General features: G+C 46.6%; 10 non-coding genes across 10 annotated transcripts; 5 read left to right on the plus strand and 5 right to left on the minus strand.

The window, feature by feature from the left end:
- Positions 1-2,149: 2,149 nt before the first annotated feature.
- Positions 2,150-2,222, minus strand: trnak-cuu (transfer RNA lysine (anticodon CUU)). Its single transcript has one exon. It is a non-coding gene; the product is annotated as a tRNA-Lys (tRNA).
- A 1,174-nt stretch (positions 2,223-3,396) lies between these two features.
- Positions 3,397-3,479, plus strand: trnal-cag (transfer RNA leucine (anticodon CAG)). The gene has a single exon. It is a non-coding gene; the product is annotated as a tRNA-Leu (tRNA).
- Positions 3,480-6,772: 3,293 nt separating this feature from the next.
- Positions 6,773-6,845, minus strand: trnak-cuu (transfer RNA lysine (anticodon CUU)). Its single transcript has one exon. It is a non-coding gene; the product is annotated as a tRNA-Lys (tRNA).
- A 1,174-nt stretch (positions 6,846-8,019) lies between these two features.
- On the plus strand, positions 8,020-8,102 carry trnal-cag (transfer RNA leucine (anticodon CAG)). The gene has a single exon. It is a non-coding gene; the product is annotated as a tRNA-Leu (tRNA).
- Positions 8,103-11,395: 3,293 nt separating this feature from the next.
- Positions 11,396-11,468, minus strand: trnak-cuu (transfer RNA lysine (anticodon CUU)). The gene has a single exon. It is a non-coding gene; the product is annotated as a tRNA-Lys (tRNA).
- Positions 11,469-12,642: 1,174 nt separating this feature from the next.
- On the plus strand, positions 12,643-12,725 carry trnal-cag (transfer RNA leucine (anticodon CAG)). The gene has a single exon. It is a non-coding gene; the product is annotated as a tRNA-Leu (tRNA).
- A 3,293-nt stretch (positions 12,726-16,018) lies between these two features.
- On the minus strand, positions 16,019-16,091 carry trnak-cuu (transfer RNA lysine (anticodon CUU)). Its single transcript has one exon. It is a non-coding gene; the product is annotated as a tRNA-Lys (tRNA).
- A 1,173-nt stretch (positions 16,092-17,264) lies between these two features.
- On the plus strand, positions 17,265-17,347 carry trnal-cag (transfer RNA leucine (anticodon CAG)). Its single transcript has one exon. It is a non-coding gene; the product is annotated as a tRNA-Leu (tRNA).
- A 4,666-nt stretch (positions 17,348-22,013) lies between these two features.
- On the minus strand, positions 22,014-22,086 carry trnak-cuu (transfer RNA lysine (anticodon CUU)). The gene has a single exon. It is a non-coding gene; the product is annotated as a tRNA-Lys (tRNA).
- Positions 22,087-23,260: 1,174 nt separating this feature from the next.
- Positions 23,261-23,343, plus strand: trnal-cag (transfer RNA leucine (anticodon CAG)). The gene has a single exon. It is a non-coding gene; the product is annotated as a tRNA-Leu (tRNA).
- The last annotated feature ends 1,517 nt before the right edge of the window (positions 23,344-24,860 follow it).

Raw genomic sequence — 24,860 nt, forward strand, 5'->3', positions numbered from 1 at the left:
GGAGCGTGAACAAGACTTTAGAAGCTGCTCCACACGGCACTTTGAATCGCAGACATAGCAGTGTTAGAGGCAGGAATCGCCTTTGCGAACGCGATGAGAAACAGAACGCAAGCTCAGGTCCTGCGGTTTAATAAGCAGGCACGGCTTTCATGCGACTGCACATTTCTTTTCTGGAGCGAGTTGACTTTCAGCTTCAAGAAATTCACACAACTTCCGAAATCCGAAATACAAATCTGGCTCATCGCTGCACAAGAAATGCCGCCGGCTGGCAAGAAAATGACAGCGATGTTTTTCCTTAACGACAAACTTCCCATGGAGAAAAACAACGGCGGTGTGTCGTGGAAATTTAACTATCAAGGAAGCCACAAGAGAGAGTTCTCACCTGAGTAAGGTCTTTATTTCAATATTGCAATATTGGGAGCCCTGTTGCCACTTCGCAAAGTGCAACCGGAGACTCAATTTGTTACAAGCAGTACAGGGTTTTTATAAGACGTTGCGCTGTAAAAAAGCTCAGTGCTTTGTCCCTTCAAAAGCTTCCCCTTTCCCTAAGACAAAACAGATTACAACATAGAACGAGAGAAGAAGCACTAGATTTGTTATTCAAAGCTTATCAGTTACTTTCGGCTAATTCTAACGACCCAGACAGCATATATTGTTTTGGTACATTGTCTTCTAAAGTTACCCAAACAGTGTACTTTGTTGACGCACTGTTTTCTAAAATTCTGCACGTACTGTAGCACAGCAATTACATCCTTGAAATATATTATCTAAAAGCACCAATATATTTTTTTCAAAGCTCTCTACATTTTAAGAATCAATTTACTTATTAGATTTCCACTTCAGGTGCGTGTCTGTCGGCTTGATTCAGTTTAATGCAAGTATTCATTCTCTTTCTGGAACATACAGCTTGCGACAGATGAAATACAATTCTTGGCTTTTCTGGGTGGGTGCAGAAGAAATCCTGCCGGCTGCTTCTGGAAAAGAATTCCAGCCTTTTTTACTCTTTAACCAGAAACTTGCGAATGATACAAAGCAAGCGGGGGGCGTTTCTGTGCAGCTGTTAACTGAACGGCTGCTGGTTCAAGCCCACCCAGGGCTTGTTCCGATTTCAACATCATGCCCCCTAAAGGTAGACTGGATTTCTTTGCGAAACATTCACCCTTTGGACATTTCAGGAAAGGTGCGTGTCGATGCAAGACTTGAAAAGCTTTCCATACAACGAAAAAAATAGTGCTTTTGATTGAAGGAAACGGCAAGAGCAGTTTGAGCAGCTCTGGCCTCTCAAGCGCTTTACAAAGTGATCGGCACCTCGATAGGCAGTTTAGAAGGCTGAGAATGATGCTGGAAGCACAGCGACGTTCTAAAACCAGCGCTTGAAAAGCATCTGCATACATAAAATGTCCATTTCTCAAAAGCTAAATCTGCAGCTTCAGAAGATTGTCAGCTGTATGTTTTCGTTCTTTGTTTCCTTTTTTTACATGACAAGCTTTCGAGAAATGAACTGTCGTTTGTGATGAAGGCTGCATTCGAAATTGTGCATCTAGCTTAGTTCAATGAAATCGGAACGTGCGCCTGTCTCAAACGGATGGCTCTTTGCAGGCACACTACGGAAACCTGCGGGCGCAAGTTGGGAGAAGTGACTCTTGCAGAGTGTCGAGCTTCGAGAACAGGACTCCGCTCAGGAAGATATTGCCACGTGTTGAAGAGTTGCTTTTCGCCATTTCTTTCCCATATTTTTCCAGTGCGGTTCAAAATGTTACGTACGTACGTGTTACCTGCAAAATCACAGTGAAACTGTTATGGCGAAAAGATTCCAAATAGTTATTGTATTAGAATAGCTCTGCAATTTCTTAGCCTTCGTACACGCAGTGTTTAAGGAAAGGCTAGAGTAAATGAAACTGTAAATAGACAGGAGCTCTTATCAGTTTTCATACAAGTTATGATGGCTGCAGCTCCTATCTGCGTCAGAGTGACCGGAGCCAACGGATTGTCTGCGGAACCTTTGATTTATCTCTCGGGCAAAGAGATAGATAAGCCCTTTTCATCTCAGTTTCATCACACCTGTGCATTAAAGTTTAGTGCTCGGTACCATCAAGGTGTAAGAGGGTCAAGGATGAGCACGAAACTTTGTTAATAAGGAGACGGGCACCGCCCAACGTGGGGCTCGAACCCACGACCCTGAGATTAAGAGTCTCATGCTCTACCGACTGAGCGAGCCGGGCGCCAGGGAAGCAAGGGGTTAACGTGTCCCTGTTGACGTCAATTGGACAAGGTATACTTCCTGGCTTTTCATCATGTGGTGACCGGATTCGAGAGTAGCACACCCTGTTCTTTGTTGATTACTGTACCTCAAGCAGCGCAAATGTCAGTAATCATTGAAATGTACGACCTACAATCTCCTCAGCATGCCCGCGTGGACTCCTCTGTGATCATCCTTCTACGTTCTGCTGTAGTTTTCATGCAAGTGAAAACCGTGCTCCAAATAACAACGGCACAGTTGTATCCTGCGGTAAGCATTCTTCTAATTCCATCGTTTTGCTCCAGGGAAAAGGTAGCGCATCATAGTGTTGATATTCCAAGGTCTCAGAGTCCGTATTGGATGGCTTGGATGCAGACATCGCTCAGAGCTCCCAGTATGATTTTCCCGAGTTCAGTTTTGCAGTGTCTTAGTGCTTTCCTGCTTCCAGTGGGTCTTTGAATGCTCTGCTAAGTAGAGACGTGACATAATTACTAATGCGACCGACTGTGCTGGCTGTTCCTGGTTAATAATGATTAATGCGAGAAATCAATATAAACATAACTGCTTCGATTTCGAGGTTCACTTGAAGCATTCGAAGAAACTATCAAAGATCTCAGAACAACCGAAGACACATTTGGTCATCTCCGTATTGGTGAAGATGAAAGAGTCCCGCAAGTGTCAAGCTTGCACAAACACACACGAGAGAGAAACTCAGAACAGAACTTAAGGAAAGGGAGATCCACACTACTTTAATGCACTTTGCTAACCCAATGGAATGCTTATGAACCATGCGTAAGACACATGTAGCAGAGGATGGTTTCGATCCATCGACCTCTGGGTTATGGGCCCAGCACACTTCCGCTGCGCCACTCTGCTGACGGCCATCCTACGCGTTCCACCTAACTGCTCTTTGTATTTCCTACATAAGTGATGAAAGAGTTGAAAGTTTCAGTGACAAACGCAGACGTCACTTTGAGCGCTTGGTGTTTTGTAGCACAAATCATCACACGCTGCTCTACACTGGATTATAAAGGCCGACACATTTTCCAAACATTTTAATGCTGGAGTCACACTGTAGTATTAATAACAGTGCGATACTCGAAGAGCGTAGTGGGATCGCGGTGGCTCATCAGACCGCTTTGGGGGAGAGGGCTGGCGTCAGGATGGCCGAGCGGTCTAAGGCGCTGCGTTCAGGTCGCAGTCTCCCCTGGAGGCGTGGGTTCGAATCCCACTCCTGACAAAAAGCTTGCTCCATTCCCTCTCCAGTCGGGTGCACATGGGTGAAGCAGCCTGACGTAGGAGACGTGCACCTATGGGCATGCGCGTGTCCCATACCTCTCCTGATTTAGCTCGTACTCCATAGGATGGAAGCGGCTGCTCTGGCTTTTTCACTCGAATATAATCTGATCGCAACAGAAGGCCGTGCAGCCCAGTGCTGGTTTAAGAATGCCTCGTGTCTTCAGGCCCCTATTCCATCAGGTTACCCCTTTGGAATAGTCGTCCGAAAATGACGGAAAAGGAGAAGCACGTAAGCTCCCACAAACTGCGTTAGCATTAGCGGTTGGAATCTGATGGGAGAAAAGCAACCCGGCTCGCCGTCAAGCAATCCATCCCTGGTCTCCCACGTGACGGGCGGGAATACGCACCACTATACTAACGAGGAGCGCTTGCTTGGCGCTTGAAGACACTTCCTCTTGCGGCTACTACTGTTTCCGGTTTCGCCTTTTATTTTCATTCCTCCCAGAGGAGCGCATGAAAACGTTTCCATCTGCGCCATCCTCACCCCTCCACTGCTATGGTCACTGCTCCTCCTGGTGCACTGCAAACACCTATTCAGTCGGTTCTTTCAGTTTGAATAATTAGATCTTCAAAGGCTGGAAGTAGGGCGCAAGGCATGCCAATGCCAAAAGCGTGGTTGTCTGCTTCCAAGTGTGAAATGTCGCTGGGGGACGCTGAAGACATGACTTCCAAGGCAGCAGGTCCAAGCGATTTAGCGTTTGTACAAGAAGCAGGAAGAGAGAAACGGCACTCCGCCTTTTTCTGGGCAGGCGCACGGCGACACGAGAAGGACGCCGTAGTCGGCAGGATTCGACCCGCCGCGGGGAGAGCCCAATGGCTTTCTAGTCCATCGCCTTAACCGCTCGGCCACAACTACAGGGAGCGCCGCCGCCACCGTCTTGCGATCATTTAACACGGAGGGCGAGGCGGCGGAGGTAACCTTTTTCAACGTCGCTCTCCGTTTCAAAAAAAAAAAAGGCAAATGACATGCTAGCACTCAGACACCCCTCAGAAGATTGAAGGGTGGCTTAAAGCTGGAATGATTAGGTCTCCCCGCTCCGACACCAAAATGGAACTTCGTTAGGCAGAGAGAAAGCAACATCGGAGGAGCGTGAACAAGACTTTAGAAGCTGCTCCACACGGCACTTTGAATCGCAGACATAGCAGTGTTAGAGGCAGGAATCGCCTTTGCGAACGCGATGAGAAACAGAACGCAAGCTCAGGTCCTGCGGTTTAATAAGCAGGCACGGCTTTCATGCGACTGCACATTTCTTTTCTGGAGCGAGTTGACTTTCAGCTTCAAGAAATTCACACAACTTCCGAAATCCGAAATACAAATCTGGCTCATCGCTGCACAAGAAATGCCGCCGGCTGGCAAGAAAATGACAGCGATGTTTTTCCTTAACGACAAACTTCCGATGGAGAAAAACAACGGCGGTGTGTCGTGGAAATTTAACTATCAAGGAAGCCACAAGAGAGAGTTCTCACCTGAGTAAGGTCTTTATTTCAATATTGCAATATTGGGAGCCCTGTTGCCACTTCGCAAAGTGCAACCGGAGACTCAATTTGTTACAAGCAGTACAGGGTTTTTATAAGACGTTGCGCTGTAAAAAAGCTCAGTGCTTTGTCCCTTCAAAAGCTTCCCCTTTCCCTAAGACAAAACAGATTACAACATAGAACGAGAGAAGAAGCACTAGATTTGTTATTCAAAGCTTATCAGTTACTTTCGGCTAATTCTAACGACCCAGACAGCATATATTGTTTTGGTACATTGTCTTCTAAAGTTACCCAAACAGTGTACTTTGTTGACGCACTGTTTTCTAAAATTCTGCACGTACTGTAGCACAGCAATTACATCCTTGAAATATATTATCTAAAAGCACCAATATATTTTTTTCAAAGCTCTCTACATTTTAAGAATCAATTTACTTATTAGATTTCCACTTCAGGTGCGTGTCTGTCGGCTTGATTCAGTTTAATGCAAGTATTCATTCTCTTTCTGGAACATACAGCTTGCGACAGATGAAATACAATTCTTGGCTTTTCTGGGTGGGTGCAGAAGAAATCCTGCCGGCTGCTTCTGGAAAAGAATTCCAGCCTTTTTTACTCTTTAACCAGAAACTTGCGAATGATACAAAGCAAGCGGGGGGCGTTTCTGTGCAGCTGTTAACTGAACGGCTGCTGGTTCAAGCCCACCCAGGGCTTGTTCCGATTTCAACATCATGCCCCCTAAAGGTAGACTGGATTTCTTTGCGAAACATTCACCCTTTGGACATTTCAGGAAAGGTGCGTGTCGATGCAAGACTTGAAAAGCTTTCCATACAACGAAAAAAATAGTGCTTTTGATTGAAGGAAACGGCAAGAGCAGTTTGAGCAGCTCTGGCCTCTCAAGCGCTTTACAAAGTGATCGGCACCTCGATAGGCAGTTTAGAAGGCTGAGAATGATGCTGGAAGCACAGCGACGTTCTAAAACCAGCGCTTGAAAAGCATCTGCATACATAAAATGTCCATTTCTCAAAAGCTAAATCTGCAGCTTCAGAAGATTGTCAGCTGTATGTTTTCGTTCTTTGTTTCCTTTTTTTACATGACAAGCTTTCGAGAAATGAACTGTCGTTTGTGATGAAGGCTGCATTCGAAATTGTGCATCTAGCTTAGTTCAATGAAATCGGAACGTGCGCCTGTCTCAAACGGATGGCTCTTTGCAGGCACACTACGGAAACCTGCGGGCGCAAGTTGGGAGAAGTGACTCTTGCAGAGTGTCGAGCTTCGAGAACAGGACTCCGCTCAGGAAGATATTGCCACGTGTTGAAGAGTTGCTTTTCGCCTTTTCTTTCCCATATTTTTCCAGTGCGGTTCAAAATGTTACGTACGTACGTGTTACCTGCAAAATCACAGTGAAACTGTTATGGCGAAAAGATTCCAAATAGTTATTGTATTAGAATAGCTCTGCAATTTCTTAGCCTTCGTACACGCAGTGTTTAAGGAAAGGCTAGAGTAAATGAAACTGTAAATAGACAGGAGCTCTTATCAGTTTTCATACAAGTTATGATGGCTGCAGCTCCTATCTGCGTCAGAGTGACCGGAGCCAACGGATTGTCTGCGGAACCTTTGATTTATCTCTCGGGCAAAGAGATAGATAAGCCCTTTTCATCTCAGTTTCATCACACCTGTGCATTAAAGTTTAGTGCTCGGTACCATCAAGGTGTAAGAGGGTCAAGGATGAGCACGAAACTTTGTTAATAAGGAGACGGGCACCGCCCAACGTGGGGCTCAAACCCACGACCCTGAGATTAAGAGTCTCATGCTCTACCGACTGAGCTAGCCGGGCGCCAGGGAAGCAAGGGGTTAACGTGTCCCTGTTGACGTCAATTGGACAAGGTATACTTCCTGGCTTTTCATCATGTGGTGACCGGATTCGAGAGTAGCACACCCTGTTCTTTGTTGATTACTGTACCTCAAGCAGCGCAAATGTCAGTAATCATTGAAATGTACGACCTACAATCTCCTCAGCATGCCCGCGTGGACTCCTCTGTGATCATCCTTCTACGTTCTGCTGTAGTTTTCATGCAAGTGAAAACCGTGCTCCAAATAACAACGGCACAGTTGTATCCTGCGGTAAGCATTCTTCTAATTCCATCGTTTTGCTCCAGGGAAAAGGTAGCGCATCATAGTGTTGATATTCCAAGGTCTCAGAGTCCGTATTGGATGGCTTGGATGCAGACATCGCTCAGAGCTCCCAGTATGATTTTCCCGAGTTCAGTTTTGCAGTGTCTTAGTGCTTTCCTGCTTCCAGTGGGTCTTTGAATGCTCTGCTAAGTAGAGACGTGACATAATTACTAATGCGACCGACTGTGCTGGCTGTTCCTGGTTAATAATGATTAATGCGAGAAATCAATATAAACATAACTGCTTCGATTTCGAGGTTCACTTGAAGCATTCGAAGAAACTATCAAAGATCTCAGAACAACCGAAGACACATTTGGTCATCTCCGTATTGGTGAAGATGAAAGAGTCCCGCAAGTGTCAAGCTTGCACAAACACACACGAGAGAGAAACTCAGAACAGAACTTAAGGAAAGGGAGATCCACACTACTTTAATGCACTTTGCTAACCCAATGGAATGCTTATGAACCATGCGTAAGACACATGTAGCAGAGGATGGTTTCGATCCATCGACCTCTGGGTTATGGGCCCAGCACACTTCCGCTGCGCCACTCTGCTGACGGCCATCCTACGCGTTCCACCTAACTGCTCTTTGTATTTCCTACATAAGTGATGAAAGAGTTGAAAGTTTCAGTGACAAACGCAGACGTCACTTTGAGCGCTTGGTGTTTTGTAGCACAAATCATCACACGCTGCTCTACACTGGATTATAAAGGCCGACACATTTTCCAAACATTTTAATGCTGGAGTCACACTGTAGTATTAATAACAGTGCGATACTCGAAGAGCGTAGTGGGATCGCGGTGGCTCATCAGACCGCTTTGGGGGAGAGGGCTGGCGTCAGGATGGCCGAGCGGTCTAAGGCGCTGCGTTCAGGTCGCAGTCTCCCCTGGAGGCGTGGGTTCGAATCCCACTCCTGACAAAAAGCTTGCTCCATTCCCTCTCCAGTCGGGTGCACATGGGTGAAGCAGCCTGACGTAGGAGACGTGCACCTATAGGCACGCGCGTGTCCCATACCTCTCCTGATTTAGCTCGTACTCCATAGGATGGAAGCGGCTGCTCTGGCTTTTTCACTCGAATATAATCTGATCGCAACAGAAGGCCGTGCAGCCCAGTGCTGGTTTAAGAATGCCTCGTGTCTTCAGGCCCCTATTCCATCAGGTTACCCCTTTGGAATAGTCGTCCGAAAATGACAGAAAAGGAGAAGCACGTAAGCTCCCACAAACTGCGTTAGCATTAGCGGTTGGAATCTGATGGGAGAAAAGCAACCCGGCTCGCCGTCAAGCAATCCATCCCTGGTCTCCCACGTGACGGGCGGGAATACGCACCACTATACTAACGAGGAGCGCTTGCTTGGCGCTTGAAGACACTTCCTCTTGCGGCTACTACTGTTTCCGGTTTCGCCTTTTATTTTCATTCCTCCCAGAGGAGCGCATGAAAACGTTTCCATCTGCGCCATCCTCACCCCTCCACTGCTATGGTCACTGCTCCTCCTGGTGCACTGCAAACACCTATTCAGTCGGTTCTTTCAGTTTGAATAATTAGATCTTCAAAGGCTGGAAGTAGGGCGCAAGGCATGCCAATGCCAAAAGCGTGGTTGTCTGCTTCCAAGTGTGAAATGTCGCTGGGGGACGCTGAAGACATGACTTCCAAGGCAGCAGGTCCAAGCGATTTAGCGTTTGTACAAGAAGCAGGAAGAGAGAAACGGCACTCCGCCTTTTTCTGGGCAGGCGCACGGCGACACGAGAAGGACGCCGTAGTCGGCAGGATTCGACCCGCCGCGGGGAGAGCCCAATGGCTTTCTAGTCCATCGCCTTAACCGCTCGGCCACAACTACAGGGAGCGCCGCCGCCGCCGTCTTGCGATCATTTAACACGGAGGGCGAGGCGGCGGAGGTAACCTTTTTCAACGTCGCTCTCCGTTTCAAAAAAAAAAAAGGCAAATGACATGCTAGCACTCAGACACCCTTCAGAAGATTGAAGGGTGGCTTAAAGCTGGAATGATTAGGTCTCCCCGCTCCGACACAAAAATGGAACTTCGTTAGGCAGAGAGAAAGCAACATCGGAGGAGCGTGAACAAGACTTTAGAAGCTGCTCCACACGGCACTTTGAATCGCAGACATAGCAGTGTTAGAGGCAGGAATCGCCTTTGCGAACGCGATGAGAAACAGAACGCAAGCTCAGGTCCTGCGGTTTAATAAGCAGGCACGGCTTTCATGCGACTGCACATTTCTTTTCTGGAGCGAGTTGACTTTCAGCTTCAAGAAATTCACACAACTTCCGAAATCCGAAATACAAATCTGGCTCATCGCTGCACAAGAAATGCCGCCGGCTGGCAAGAAAATGACAGCGATGTTTTTCCTTAACGACAAACTTCCCATGGAGAAAAACAACGGCGGTGTGTCGTGGAAATTTAACTATCAAGGAAGCCACAAGAGAGAGTTCTCACCTGAGTAAGGTCTTTATTTCAATATTGCAATATTGGGAGCCCTGTTGCCACTTCGCAAAGTGCAACCGGAGACTCAATTTGTTACAAGCAGTACAGGGTTTTTATAAGACGTTGCGCTGTAAAAAAGCTCAGTGCTTTGTCCCTTCAAAAGCTTCCCCTTTCCCTAAGACAAAACAGATTACAACATAGAACGAGAGAAGAAGCACTAGATTTGTTATTCAAAGCTTATCAGTTACTTTCGGCTAATTCTAACGACCCAGACAGCATATATTGTTTTGGTACATTGTCTTCTAAAGTTACCCAAACAGTGTACTTTGTTGACGCACTGTTTTCTAAAATTCTGCACGTACTGTAGCACAGCAATTACATCCTTGAAATATATTATCTAAAAGCACCAATATATTTTTTTCAAAGCTCTCTACATTTTAAGAATCAATTTACTTATTAGATTTCCACTTCAGGTGCGTGTCTGTCGGCTTGATTCAGTTTAATGCAAGTATTCATTCTCTTTCTGGAACATACAGCTTGCGACAGATGAAATACAATTCTTGGCTTTTCTGGGTGGGTGCAGAAGAAATCCTGCCGGCTGCTTCTGGAAAAGAATTCCAGCCTTTTTTACTCTTTAACCAGAAACTTGCGAATGATACAAAGCAAGCGGGGGGCGTTTCTGTGCAGCTGTTAACTGAACGGCTGCTGGTTCAAGCCCAGCCAGGGCTTGTTCCGATTTCAACATCATGCCCCCTAAAGGTAGACTGGATTTCTTTGCGAAACATTCACCCTTTGGACATTTCAGGAAAGGTGCGTGTCGATGCAAGACTTGAAAAGCTTTCCATACAACGAAAAAAATAGTGCTTTTGATTGAAGGAAACGGCAAGAGCAGTTTGAGCAGCTCTGGCCTCTCAAGCGCTTTACAAAGTGATCGGCACCTCGATAGGCAGTTTAGAAGGCTGAGAATGATGCTGGAAGCACAGCGACGTTCTAAAACCAGCGCTTGAAAAGCATCTGCATACATAAAATGTCCATTTCTCAAAAGCTAAATCTGCAGCTTCAGAAGATTGTCAGCTGTATGTTTTCGTTCTTTGTTTCCTTTTTTTACATGACAAGCTTTCGAGAAATGAACTGTCGTTTGTGATGAAGGCTGCATTCGAAATTGTGCATCTAGCTTAGTTCAATGAAATCGGAACGTGCGCCTGTCTCAAACGGATGGCTCTTTGCAGGCACACTACGGAAACCTGCGGGCGCAAGTTGGGAGAAGTGACTCTTGCAGAGTGTCGAGCTTCGAGAACAGGACTCCGCTCAGGAAGATATTGCCACGTGTTGAAGAGTTGCTTTTCGCCATTTCTTTCCCATATTTTTCCAGTGCGGTTCAAAATGTTACGTACGTACGTGTTACCTGCAAAATCACAGTGAAACTGTTATGGCGAAAAGATTCCAAATAGTTATTCTATTAGAATAGCTCTGCAATTTCTTAGCCTTCGTACACGCAGTGTTTAAGGAAAGGCTAGAGTAAATGAAACTGTAAATAGACAGGAGCTCTTATCAGTTTTCATACAAGTTATGATGGCTGCAGCTCCTATCTGCGTCAGAGTGACCGGAGCCAACGGATTGTCTGCGGAACCTTTGATTTATCTCTCGGGCAAAGAGATAGATAAGCCCTTTTCATCTCAGTTTCATCACACCTGTGCATTAAAGTTTAGTGCTCGGTACCATCAAGGTGTAAGAGGGTCAAGGATGAGCACGAAACTTTGTTAATAAGGAGACGGGCACCGCCCAACGTGGGGCTCGAACCCACGACCCTGAGATTAAGAGTCTCATGCTCTACCGACTGAGCTAGCCGGGCGCCAGGGAAGCAAGGGGTTAACGTGTCCCTGTTGACGTCAATTGGACAAGGTATACTTCCTGGCTTTTCATCATGTGGTGACCGGATTCGAGAGTAGCACACCCTGTTCTTTGTTGATTACTGTACCTCAAGCAGCGCAAATGTCAGTAATCATTGAAATGTACGACCTACAATCTCCTCAGCATGCCCGCGTGGACTCCTCTGTGATCATCCTTCTACGTTCTGCTGTAGTTTTCATGCAAGTGAAAACCGTGCTCCAAATAACAACGGCACAGTTGTATCCTGCGGTAAGCATTCTTCTAATTCCATCGTTTTGCTCCAGGGAAAAGGTAGCGCATCATAGTGTTGATATTCCAAGGTCTCAGAGTCCGTATTGGATGGCTTGGATGCAGACATCGCTCAGAGCTCCCAGTATGATTTTGCCGAGTTCAGTTTTGCAGTGTCTTAGTGCTTTCCTGCTTCCAGTGGGTCTTTGAATGCTCTGCTAAGTAGAGACGTGACATAATTACTAATGCGACCGACTGTGCTGGCTGTTCCTGGTTAATAATGATTAATGCGAGAAATCAATATAAACATAACTGCTTCGATTTCGAGGTTCACTTGAAACATTCGAAGAAACTATCAAAGATCTCAGAACAACCGAAGACACATTTGGTCATCTCCGTATTGGTGAAGATGAAAGAGTCCCGCAAGTGTCAAGCTTGCACAAACACACACGAGAGAGAAACTCAGAACAGAACTTAAGGAAAGGGAGATCCACACTACTTTAATGCACTTTGCTAACCCAATGGAATGCTTATGAACCATGCGTAAGACACATGTAGCAGAGGATGGTTTCGATCCATCGACCTCTGGGTTATGGGCCCAGCACACTTCCGCTGCGCCACTCTGCTGACGGCCATCCTACGCGTTCCACCTAACTGCTCTTTGTATTTCCTACATAAGTGATGAAAGAGTTGAAAGTTTCAGTGACAAACGCAGACGTCACTTTGAGCGCTTGGTGTTTTGTAGCACAAATCATCACACGCTGCTCTACACTGGATTATAAAGGCCGACACATTTTCCAAACATTTTAATGCTGGAGTCACACTGTAGTATTAATAACAGTGCGATACTCGAAGAGCGTAGTGGGATCGCGGTGGCTCATCAGACCGCTTTGGGGGAGAGGACTGGCGTCAGGATGGCCGAGCGGTCTAAGGCGCTGCGTTCAGGTCGCAGTCTCCCCTGGAGGCGTGGGTTCGAATCCCACTCCTGACAAAAAGCTTGCTCCATTCCCTCTCCAGTCGGGTGCACATGGGTGAAGCAGCCTGACGTAGGAGACGTGCACCTATAGGCACGCGCGTGTCCCATACCTCTCCTGATTTAGCTCGTACTCCATAGGATGGAAGCGGCTGCTCTGGCTTTTTCACTCGAATATAATCTGATCGCAACAGAAGGCCGTGCAGCCCAGTGCTGGTTTAAGAATGCCTCGTGTCTTCAGGCCCCTATTCCATCAGGTTACCCCTTTGGAATAGTCGTCCGAAAATGACGGAAAAGGAGAAGCACGTAAGCTCCCACAAACTGCGTTAGCATTAGCGGTTGGAATCTGATAGGAGAAAAGCAACCCGGCTCGCCGTCAAGCAATCCATCCCTGGTCTCCCACGTGACGGGCGGGAATACGCACCACTATACTAACGAGGAGCGCTTGCTTGGCGCTTGAAGACACTTCCTCTTGCGGCTACTACTGTTTCCGGTTTCGCCTTTTATTTTCATTCCTCCCAGAGGAGCGCATGAAAACGTTTCCATCTGCGCCATCCTCACCCCTCCACTGCTATGGTCACTGCTCCTCCTGGTGCACTGCAAACACCTATTCAGTCGGTTCTTTCAGTTTGAATAATTAGATCTTCAAAGGCTGGAAGTAGGGCGCAAGGCATGCCAATGCCAAAAGCGTGGTTGTCTGCTTCCAAGTGTGAAATGTCGCTGGGGGACGCTGAAGACATGACTTCCAAGGCAGCAGGTCCAAGCGATTTAGCGTTTGTACAAGAAGCAGGAAGAGAGAAACGGCACTCCGCCTTTTTCTGGGCAGGCGCACGGCGACACGAGAAGGACGCCGTAGTCGGCAGGATTCGACCCGGCGCGGGGAGAGCCCAATGGCTTTCTAGTCCATCGCCTTAACCGCTCGGCCACAACTACAGGGAGCGCCGCCGCCGCCGTCTTGCGATCATTTAACACGGAGGGCGAGGCGGCGGAGGTAACCTTTTTCAACGTCGCTCTCCGTTTCAAAAAAAAAAAAGGCAAATGACATGCTAGCACTCAGACACCCCTCAGAAGATTGAAGGGTGGCTTAAAGCTGGAATGATTAGGTCTCCCCGCTCCGACACCAAAATGGAACTTCGTTAGGCACAGAGAAAGCAACATCGGAGGAGCGTGAACAAGGCTTTCGAAGCTGCTCCACACGGCACTTTGAATCGCAGACATAGCAGTGTTAGAGGCAGGAATCGCCTTTGCGAACGCGATGAGAAACAGAACGCAAGCTCAGGTCCTGCGGTTTAATAAGCAGGCACGGCTTTCATGCGACTGCACATTTCTTTTCTGGAGCGAGTTGACTTTCAGCTTCAAGAAATTCACACAACTTCCGAAATCCGAAATACAAATCTGGCTCATCGCTGCACAAGAAATGCCGCCGGCTGGCAAGAAAATGACAGCGATGTTTTTCCTTAACGACAAACTTCCGATGGAGAAAAACAACGGCGGTGTGTCGTGGAAATTTAACTATCAAGGAAGCCACAAGAGAGAGTTCTCACCTGAGTAAGGTCTTTATTTCAATATTGCAATATTGGGAGCCCTGTTGCCACTTCGCAAAGTGCAACCAGAGACTCAATTTGTCACAAGCAGTACAGGGTTTTTATAAGACGTTGCGCTGTAAAAAAGCTCAGTGCTTTGTCCCTTCAAAAACTTCCCCTTTCCCTAAGACAAAACAGATTACATCATAGAGCGAGAGAAGAAGCACTAGATTTGTTATTCAAAGCTTATCAGTTACTTTCGGCTAATTCTAACGAACCAGACAGCATATATTGTTTTGGTACATTGTCTTCTAAAGTAACCCAAACAGTGTACTTTGTTGACGCACTGTTTTCTAAAATTCTGCACGTACTGTAGCACAGCAATTACATCCTTGAAATATATTATCTAAAAGCACCAATATATTTTTTTCAAAGCTCTCTACATTTTAAGAATCAATTTACTTATTAGATTTCCACTTCAGGTGCGTGTCTGTCGGCTTGATTCAGTTTAATGCAAGTATTCATTCTCTTTCTGGAACATACAGCTTGCGACAGATGAAATACAATTCTTGGCTTTTCTGGGTGGGTGCAGAAGAAATCCTGCCGGCTGCTTCTGGAAAAGAATTCCAGCCTTTTTTACTCTTTAACCAGAAACTTGCGAATGATACAAAGCAAGCGGGGGGCGTTTCTGTGCAGCTGTTAACTGAACGGCTGCTGGTTCAAGCCCAGCCAGGGCTTGTTCCGATTTCAACATCATGCCCCCTAAAGGTAGACTGGATTTCTTTGCGAAACATTCACCCTTTGGACATTTCAGGAAAGGTGCGTGTCGATGCAAGACTTGAAAAGCTTTCCATACAACGAAAAAAATAGTGCTTTTGATTGAAGGAAACGGCAAGAGCAGTTTGAGCAGCTCTGGCCTCTCAAGCGCTTTACAAAGTGATCGGCACCTCGATAGGCAGTTTAGAAGGCTGAGAATGATGCTGGAAGCACAGCGACGTTCTAAAACCAGCGCTTGAAAAGCATCTGCATACATAAAATGTCCATTTCTCAAAAGCTAAATCTGCAGCTTCAGAAGATTGTCAGCTGTATGTTTTCGTTCTTTGTTTCCTTTTTTTACATGACAAGCTTTCGAGAAATGAACTGTCGTTTGTGATGAAGGCTGCATTCGAAATTGTGCATCTAGCTTAGTTCAATGAAATCGGAACGTGCGCCTGTCTCAAACGGATGGCTCTTTGCAGGCACACTACGGAAACCTGCGGGCGCAAGTTGGGAGAAGTGACTCTTGCAGAGTGTCGAGCTTCGAGAACAGGACTCCGCTCAGGAAGATATTGCCACGTGTTGAAGAGTTGCTTTTCGCCATTTCTTTCCCATATTTTTCCAGTGCGGTTCAAAATGTTACGTACGTACGTGTTACCTGCAAAATCACAGTGAAACTGTTATGGCGAAAAGATTCCAAATAGTTATTGTATTAGAATAGCTCTGCAATTTCTTAGCCTTCGTACACGCAGTGTTTAAGGAAAGGCTAGAGTAAATGAAACTGTAAATAGACAGGAGCTCTTATCAGTTTTCATACAAGTTATGATGGCTGCAGCTCCTATCTGCGTCAGAGTGACCGGAGCCAACGGATTGTCTGCGGAACCTTTGATTTATCTCTCGGGCAAAGAGCTAGATAAGCCCTTTTCATCTCAGTTTCATCACACCTGTGCATTAAAGTTTAGTGCTCGGTACCATCAAGGTGTAAGAGGGTCAAGGATGAGCACGAAACTTTGTTAATAAGGAGACGGGCACCGCCCAACGTGGGGCTCGAACCCACGACCCTGAGATTAAGAGTCTCATGCTCTACCGACTGAGCTAGCCGGGTGCCAGGGAAGCAAGGGGTTAACGTGTCCCTGTTGACGTCAATTGGACAAGGTATACTTCCTGGCTTTTCATCATGTGGTGACCGGATTCGAGAGTAGCACACCCTGTTCTTTGTTGATTACTGTACCTCAAGCAGCGCAAATGTCAGTAATCATTGAAATGTACGACCTACAATCTCCTCAGCATGCCCGCGTGGACTCCTCTGTGATCATCCTTCTACGTTCTGCTGTAGTTTTCATGCAAGTGAAAACCGTGCTCCAAATAACAACGGCACAGTTGTATCCTGCGGTAAGCATTCTTCTAATTCCATCGTTTTGCTCCAGGGAAAAGGTAGCGCATCATAGTGTTGATATTCCAAGGTCTCAGAGTCCGTATTGGATGGCTTGGATGCAGACATCGCTCAGAGCTCCCAGTATGATTTTCCCGAGTTCAGTTTTGCAGTGTCTTAGTGCTTTCCTGCTTCCAGTGGGTCTTTGAATGCTCTGCTAAGTAGAGACGTGACATAATTACTAATGCGACCGACTGTGCTGGCTGTTCCTGGTTAATAATGATTAATGCGAGAAATCAATATAAACATAACTGCTTCGATTTCGAGGTTCACTTGAAGCATTCGAAGAAACTATCAAAGATCTCAGAACAACCGAAGACACATTTGGTCATCTCCGTATTGGTGAAGATGAAAGAGTCCCGCAAGTGTCAAGCTTGCACAAACACACACGAGAGAGAAACTCAGAACAGAACTTAAGGAAAGGGAGATCCACACTACTTTAATGCACTTTGCTAACCCAATGGAATGCTTATGAACCATGCGTAAGACACATGTAGCAGAGGATGGTTTCGATCCATCGACCTCTGGGTTATGGGCCCAGCACACTTCCGCTGCGCCACTCTGCTGACGGCCATCCTACGCGTTCCACCTAACTGCTCTTTGTATTTCCTACATAAGTGATGAAAGAGTTGAAAGTTCAGTGACAAACGCAGACGTCACTTTGAGCGCTTGGTGTTTTGTAGCACAAATCATCATACGCTGCTCTACACTGGATTATAAAGGCCGACACATTTTCCAAACATTTTAATGCTGGAGTCACACTGTAGTATTAATAACAGTGCGATACTCGAAGAGCGTAGTGGGATCGCGGTGGCTCATCAGACCGCTTTGGGGGAGAGGGCTGGCGTCAGGATGGCCGAGCGGTCTAAGGCGCTGCGTTCAGGTCGCAGTCTCCCCTGGAGGCGTGGGTTCGAATCCCACTCCTGACAAAAAGCTTGCTCCATTCCCTCTCCAGTCGGGTGCACATGGGTGAAGCAGCCTGACGTAGGAGACGTGCACCTATAGGCACGCGCGTGTCCCATACCTCTCCTGATTTAGCTCGTACTCCATAGGATGGAAGCGGCTGCTCTGGCTTTTTCACTCGAATATAATCTGATCGCAACAGAAGGCCGTGCAGCCCAGTGCTGGTTTAAGAATGCCTCGTGTCTTCAGGCCCCTATTCCATCAGGTTACCCCTTTGGAATAGTCGTCCGAAAATGACGGAAAAGGAGAAGCACGTAAGCTCCCACAAACTGCGTTAGCATTAGCGGTTGGAATCTGATGGGAGAAAAGCAACCCGGCTCGCCGTCAAGCAATCCATCCCTGGTCTCCCACGTGACGGGCGGGAATACGCACCACTATACTAACGAGGAGCGCTTGCTTGGCGCTTGAAGACACTTCCTCTTGCGGCTACTACTGTTTCCGGTTTCGCCTTTTATTTTCATTCCTCCCAGAGGAGCGCATGAAAACGTTTCCATCTGCGCCATCCTCACCCCTCCACTGCTATGGTCACTGCTCCTCCTGGTGCACTGCAAACACCTATTCAGTCGGTTCTTTCAGTTTGAATAATTAGATCTTCAAAGGCTGGAAGTAGGGCGCAAGGCATGCCAATGCCAAAAGCGTGGTTGTCTGCTTCCAAGTGTGAAATGTCGCTGGGGGACGCTGAAGACATGACTTCCAAGGCAGCAGGTCCAAGCGATTTAGCGTTTGTACAAGAAGCAGGAAGAGAGAAACGGCACTCCGCCTTTTTCTGGGCAGGCGCACGGCGACACGAGAAGGACGCCGTAGTCGGCAGGATTCGACCCGGCGCGGGGAGAGCCCAATGGCTTTCTAGTCCATCGCCTTAACCGCTCGGCCACAACTACAGGGAGCGCCGCCGCCGCCGTCTTGCGATCATTTAACACGGAGGGCGAGGCGGCGGAGGTAACCTTTTTCAACGTCGCTCTCCGTTTCAAAAAAAAAAAAGGCAAATGACATGCTAGCACTCAGACACCCCTCAGAAGATTGAAGGGTGGCTTAAAGCTGGAATGATTAGGTCTCCCCGCTCCGACACCAAAATGGAACTTCGTTAGGCACAGAGAAAGCAACATCGGAGGAGCGTGAACAAGGCTTTCGAAGCTGCTCCACACGGCACTTTGAATCGCAGACATAGCAGTGTTAGAGGCAGGAATCGCCTTTGCGAACGCGATGAGAAACAGAACACAAGCTCAGGTCCTGCGGTTTAATAAGCAGGCACGGCTTTCATGCGACTGCACATTTCTTTTCTGGAGCGAGTTGACTTTCAGCTTCAAGAAATTCACACAACTTCTGAAATCCGAAATACAAATCTGGCTCATCGCTGCACAAGAAATGCCGCCGGCTGGCAAGAAAATGACAGCGATGTTTTTCCTTAACGACAAACTTCCGATGGAGAAAAACAACGGCGGTGTGTCGTGGAAATTTAACTATCAAGGAAGCCACAAGAGAGAGTTCTCACCTGAGTAAGGTCTTTATTTCAATATTGCAATATTGGGAGCCCTGTTGCCACTTCGCAAAGTGCAACCAGAGACTCAATTTGTCACAAGCAGTACAGGGTTTTTATAAGACGTTGCGCTGTAAAAAAGCTCAGTGCTTTGTCCCTTCAAAAACTTCCCCTTTCCCTAAGACAAAACAGATTACATCATAGAGCGAGAGAAGAAGCACTAGATTTGTTATTCAAAGCTTATCAGTTACTTTCGGCTAATTCTAACGAACCAGACAGCATATATTGTTTTGGTACATTGTCTTCTAAAGTAACCCAAACAGTGTACTTTGTTGACGCACTGTTTTCTAAAATTCTGCACGTACTGTAGCACAGCAATTACATCCTTGAAATATATTATCTAAAAGCACCAATATATTTTTTTCAAAGCTCTCTACATTTTAAGAATCAATTTACTTATTAGATTTCCACTTCAATTCCCTCCTTTTTATTCTTGAAAATGATTAAAAGTTAGATTCTTCATATGGACTCCCAGGAGGCTCCCATACTTCGGATTCTTGCGTTCTTATCAGAACATACTGATGCGCAAACATATTCATTACCATATTTGAAAAGCATTGGAATAATACATGTCATATAGCAACATAAAAACAGGAAGACAAGTATCACAGCCCCTATAATCGGTGTTAGTAACTTAAAGAAAAACATTTCCCCTGGCCCAAACAGTGATTCTAACCAGGAGAGAAATGGGTGAGGCTGTAGAATGAGGCATTAAAGCACATACATAACAAGATGCATTACATTTCTTTAACTTTAACTGTTCTTCTAGTTGTTGTATCTGCCTGGTACTAAAACTACCATTTTCTGGAAAACCTAACTTACTCCACGATGGAAGACACTTTATTCCCCTTTCTCCAAATTCCCTGTACATGTACTTCGCTGGACCGCTCGGTCCTGTTTCCGTCTTCGAATTTTCATTTCCCATTTTTACCGATCGGTGCCTTACTTTAGAACCTTATCACATTAACTACTCCGCAGAGCAAAAACCACACGTCTGTGTTAAGATAAGTTCTTTATGAGTCCCGGACTCATCAAACCCGCGTGAGAACACCCTCACCGGCCTGCTCTTTCTCTGCTATAAGACCACAGAAAAAATTCTTATAAATCGTCTTAAAACAAAAGTTCGTTAAAAGGATCACTTACTGACGTCAGACAGCCGTGAATTCTCCAGACGCGTCTCAGGAAGGACAAACAGTTTATCCTCCGAGGTTCGTCCAATTTGCTAAAATTGTCCGGCTCCGGATGGAGTTTCAGCAGCCGTCCGCGCTCAGGTTAGTGTCCCATCTGGGGTGCCAATTCTGTCGTGGAAATTTAACTATCAAGGAAGCCACAAGAGAGAGTTCTCACCTGAGTAAGGTCTTTATTTCAATATTGCAATATTGGGAGCCCTGTTGCCACTTCGCAAAGTGCAACCGGAGACTCAATTTGTTACAAGCAGTACAGGGTTTTTATAAGACGTTGCGCTGTAAAAAAGCTCAGTGCTTTGTCCCTTCAAAAGCTTCCCCTTTCCCTAAGACAAAACAGATTACAACATAGAACGAGAGAAGAAGCACTAGATTTGTTATTCAAAGCTTATCAGTTACTTTCGGCTAATTCTAACGACCCAGACAGCATATATTGTTTTGGTACATTGTCTTCTAAAGTTACCCAAACAGTGTACTTTGTTGACGCACTGTTTTCTAAAATTCTGCACGTACTGTAGCACAGCAATTACATCCTTGAAATATATTATCTAAAAGCACCAATATATTTTTTTCAAAGCTCTCTACATTTTAAGAATCAATTTACTTATTAGATTTCCACTTCAGGTGCGTGTCTGTCGGCTTGATTCAGTTTAATGCAAGTATTCATTCTCTTTCTGGAACATACAGCTTGCGACAGATGAAATACAATTCTTGGCTTTTCTGGGTGGGTGCAGAAGAAATCCTGCCGGCTGCTTCTGGAAAAGAATTCCAGCCTTTTTTACTCTTTAACCAGAAACTTGCGAATGATACAAAGCAAGCGGGGGGCGTTTCTGTGCAGCTGTTAACTGAACGGCTGCTGGTTCAAGCCCACCCAGGGCTTGTTCCGATTTCAACATCATGCCCCCTAAAGGTAGACTGGATTTCTTTGCGAAACATTCACCCTTTGGACATTTCAGGAAAGGTGCGTGTCGATGCAAGACTTGAAAAGCTTTCCATACAACGAAAAAAATAGTGCTTTTGATTGAAGGAAACGGCAAGAGCAGTTTGAGCAGCTCTGGCCTCTCAAGCGCTTTACAAAGTGATCGGCACCTCGATAGGCAGTTTAGAAGGCTGAGAATGATGCTGGAAGCACAGCGACGTTCTAAAACCAGCGCTTGAAAAGCATCTGCATACATAAAATGTCCATTTCTCAAAAGCTAAATCTGCAGCTTCAGAAGATTGTCAGCTGTATGTTTTCGTTCTTTGTTTCCTTTTTTTACATGACAAGCTTTCGAGAAATGAACTGTCGTTTGTGATGAAGGCTGCATTCGAAATTGTGCATCTAGCTTAGTTCAATGAAATCGGAACGTGCGCCTGTCTCAAACGGATGGCTCTTTGCAGGCACACTACGGAAACCTGCGGGCGCAAGTTGGGAGAAGTGACTCTTGCAGAGTGTCGAGCTTCGAGAACAGGACTCCGCTCAGGAAGATATTGCCACGTGTTGAAGAGTTGCTTTTCGCCATTTCTTTCCCATATTTTTCCAGTGCGGTTCAAAATGTTACGTACGTACGTGTTACCTGCAAAATCACAGTGAAACTGTTATGGCGAAAAGATTCCAAATAGTTATTGTATTAGAATAGCTCTGCAATTTCTTAGCCTTCGTACACACAGTGTTTAAGGAAAGGCTAGAGTAAATGAAACTGTAAATAGACAGGAGCTCTTATCAGTTTTCATACAAGTTATGATGGCTGCAGCTCCTATCTGCGTCAGAGTGACCGGAGCCAACGGATTGTCTGCGGAACCTTTGATTTATCTCTCGGGCAAAGAGATAGATAAGCCCTTTTCATCTCAGTTTCATCACACCTGTGCATTAAAGTTTAGTGCTCGGTACCATCAAGGTGTAAGAGGGTCAAGGATGAGCACGAAACTCACCGCCCAACGTGGGGCTCGAACCCACGACCCTGAGATTAAGAGTCTCATGCTCTACCGACTGAGCTAGCCGGGCGCCAGGGAAGCAAGGGGTTAACGTGTCCCTGTTGACGTCAATTGGACAAGGTATACTTCCTGGCTTTTCATCATGTGGTGACCGGATTCGAGAGTAGCACACCCTGTTCTTTGTTGATTACTGTACCTCAAGCAGCGCAAATGTCAGTAATCATTGAAATGTACGACCTACAATCTCCTCAGCATGCCCGCGTGGACTCCTCTGTGATCATCCTTCTACGTTCTGCTGTAGTTTTCATGCAAGTGAAAACCGTGCTCCAAATAACAACGGCACAGTTGTATCCTGCGGTAAGCATTCTTCTAATTCCATCGTTTTGCTCCAGGGAAAAGGTAGCGCATCATAGTGTTGATATTCCAAGGTCTCAGAGTCCATATTGGATGGCTTGGATGCAGACATCGCTCAGAGCTCCCAGTATGATTTTCCCGAGTTCAGTTTTGCAGTGTCTTAGTGCTTTCCTGCTTCCAGTGGGTCTTTGAATGCTCTGCTAAGTAGAGACGTGACATAATTACTAATGCGACCGACTGTGCTGGCTGTTCCTGGTTAATAATGATTAATGCGAGAAATCAATATAAACATAACTGCTTCGATTTCGAGGTTCACTTGAAGCATTCGAAGAAACTATCAAAGATCTCAGAACAACCGAAGACACATTTGGTCATCTCCGTATTGGTGAAGATGAAAGAGTCCCACAAGTGTCAAGCTTGCACAAACACACACGAGAGAGAAACTCAGAACAGAACTTAAGGAAAGGGAGATCCACACTACTTTAATGCACTTTGCTAACCCAATGGAATGCTTATGAACCATGCGTAAGACACATGTAGCAGAGGATGGTTTCGATCCATCGACCTCTGGGTTATGGGCCCAGCACACTTCCGCTGCGCCACTCTGCTGACGGCCATCCTACGCGTTCCACCTAACTGCTCTTTGTATTTCCTACATAAGTGATGAAAGAGTTGAAAGTTTCAGTGACAAACGCAGACGTCACTTTGAGCGCTTGGTGTTTTGTAGCACAAATCATCACACGCTGCTCTACACTGGATTATAAAGGCCGACACATTTTCCAAACATTTTAATGCTGGAGTCACACTGTAGTATTAATAACAGTGCGATACTCGAAGAGCGTAGTGGGATCGCGGTGGCTCATCAGACCGCTTTGGGGGAGAGGGCTGGTGTCAGGATGGCCGAGCGGTCTAAGGCGCTGCGTTCAGGTCGCAGTCTCCCCTGGAGGCGTGGGTTCGAATCCCACTCCTGACAAAAAGCTTGCTCCGTTCCCTCTCCAGTCGGGTGCACATGGGTGAAGCAGCCTGACGTAGGAGACGTGCACCTATAGGCACGCGCGTGTCCCATACCTCTCCTGATTTAGCTCGTACTCCATAGGATGGAAGCGGCTGCTCTGGCTTTTTCACTCGAATATAATCTGATCGCAACAGAAGGCCGTGCAGCCCAGTGCTGGTTTAAGAATGCCTCGTGTCTTCAGGCCCCTATTCCATCAGGTTACCCCTTTGGAATAGTCGTCCGAAAATGACGGAAAAGGAGAAGCACGTAAGCTCCCACAAACTGCGTTAGCATTAGCGGTTGGAATCTGATGGGAGAAAAGCAACCCGGCTCGCCGTCAAGCAATCCATCCCTGGTCTCCCACGTGACGGGCGGGAATACGCACCACTATACTAACGAGGAGCGCTTGCTTGGCGCTTGAAGACACTTCCTCTTGCGGCTACTACTGTTTCCGGTTTCGCCTTTTATTTTCATTCCTCCCAGAGGAGCGCATGAAAACGTTTCCATCTGCGCCATCCTCACCCCTCCACTGCTATGGTCACTGCTCCTCCTGGTGCACTGCAAACACCTATTCAGTCGGTTCTTTCAGTTTGAATAATTAGATCTTCAAAGGCTGGAAGTAGGGCGCAAGGCATGCCAATGCCAAAAGCGTGGTTGTCTGCTTCCAAGTGTGAAATGTCGCTGGGGGACGCTGAAGACATGACTTCCAAGGCAGCAGGTCCAAGCGATTTAGCGTTTGTACAAGAAGCAGGAAGAGAGAAACGGCACTCCGCCTTTTTCTGGGCAGGCGCACGGCGACACGAGAAGGACGCCGTAGTCGTCAGGATTCGACCCGGCGCGGGGAGAGCCCAATGGCTTTCTAGTCCATCGCCTTAACCGCTCGGCCACAACTACAGGGAGCGCCGCCGCCGCCGTCTTGCGATCATTTAACACGGAGGGCGAGGCGGCGGAGGTAACCTTTTTCAACGTCGCTCTCCGTTTCAAAAAAAAAAAAGGCAAATGACATGCTAGCACTCAGACACCCCTCAGAAGATTGAAGGGTGGCTTAAAGCTGGAATGATTAGGTCTCCCCGCTCCGACACCAAAATGGAACTTCGTTAGGCACAGAGAAAGCAACATCGGAGGAGCGTGAACAAGGCTTTCGAAGCTGCTCCACACGGCACTTTGAATCGCAGACATAGCAGTGTTAGAGGCAGGAATCGCCTTTGCGAACGCGATGAGAAACAGAACGCAAGCTCAGGTCCTGCGGTTTAATAAGCAGGCACGGCTTTCATGCGACTGCACATTTCTTTTCTGGAGCGAGTTGACTTTCAGCTTCAAGAAATTCACACAACTTCCGAAATCCGAAATACAAATCTGGCTCATCGCTGCACAAGAAATGCCGCCGGCTGGCAAGAAAATGACAGCGATGTTTTTCCTTAACGACAAACTTCCGATGGAGAAAAACAACGGCGGTGTGTCGTGGAAATTTAACTATCAAGGAAGCCACAAGAGAG

This window comes from Atractosteus spatula, chromosome 25 (genome assembly GCF_055471065.1).
Source record: "Atractosteus spatula isolate fAtrSpa1 chromosome 25, fAtrSpa1.hap1, whole genome shotgun sequence".
Lineage (NCBI taxonomy): Eukaryota > Metazoa > Chordata > Actinopteri > Semionotiformes > Lepisosteidae > Atractosteus > Atractosteus spatula.